Consider the following 948-nt stretch of genomic DNA (forward strand, 5'->3'; position numbering starts at 1 on the left):
AGGATAATATCCATAAGCATAAAAGAAAGACCAGTTAATACTAGCATTATTCAAATTTATGCACCAACCACGAAACCCAAAGTTGAGGAAACTGAAGATGTTTACCAACTTCTGCAGCCTGAAATTGACTGAAAATGCAATCAAGATGTGTCAGTTATCACTGGTGAATGGAATGCAAATTTGGAAACAAAAAAGTATCACCAGTCATTGGAAATTTTAGCCTGGATGACAGAAATCGTTCTGGAGATCACACGATCAAATTTTGCAAGACAAATTACTTTTCATTGCTAATATCTTTTTTCAACAACAGAAATGGTGGCTATACACGTGTACTTCACCAGGTGGGGTACACAGGAATCAGATTGACTACATCTGTGGCACAGGGTAGAGGAAAAGTTCAATATCTTCAACCAAAAAAGACCAGTAACTGACTGTGGAGGAGACCATCAACTGCCCATATGCAAGTTCAACTTGAAGTTGTAGACAATTAAAACAAGTCCATGAGAGCCAAAAGATGGCCTTTATTATATCCCTCCTGAACATAGAGAGCATGTAATAAATAGATTCGATGCATTGAACACCAATGACTGAAAACCCAAGGAATTGTATAGTGACATCAAGAACATCCTCCATGAAGAAAGCAAAGGGTCATTCAAAAGACAGCAAAGGAAGACAAGACCAAAATGTGTGTCAAAAGAGACTCTGACACTTGACCTTGAGCAGAAGATTGCAAAGAGCAGCTGGAAAAGACAAAATCAGTTATAATGAAATGTGCAAGGACCTGGAGTTAGAAATCCAAAAGGGAAGAGCACCCTCAGAATTTCTCAAGCTGAAAGAACTGAGGGAAAAAATGTAAACCCCAAGTTGCAATATTGAAATATTCTATGGGAAAAATATTGAATGATGCAGAAAACATCAAAACAGAGTCACTGTACCAAAAAGAACTGG

Source organism: Orycteropus afer, unplaced genomic scaffold (assembly GCF_000298275.1).
Source record: "Orycteropus afer afer isolate SDZICR_OR568_19922 unplaced genomic scaffold, OryAfe1.0 scaffold00991, whole genome shotgun sequence".
Lineage (NCBI taxonomy): Eukaryota > Metazoa > Chordata > Mammalia > Tubulidentata > Orycteropodidae > Orycteropus > Orycteropus afer.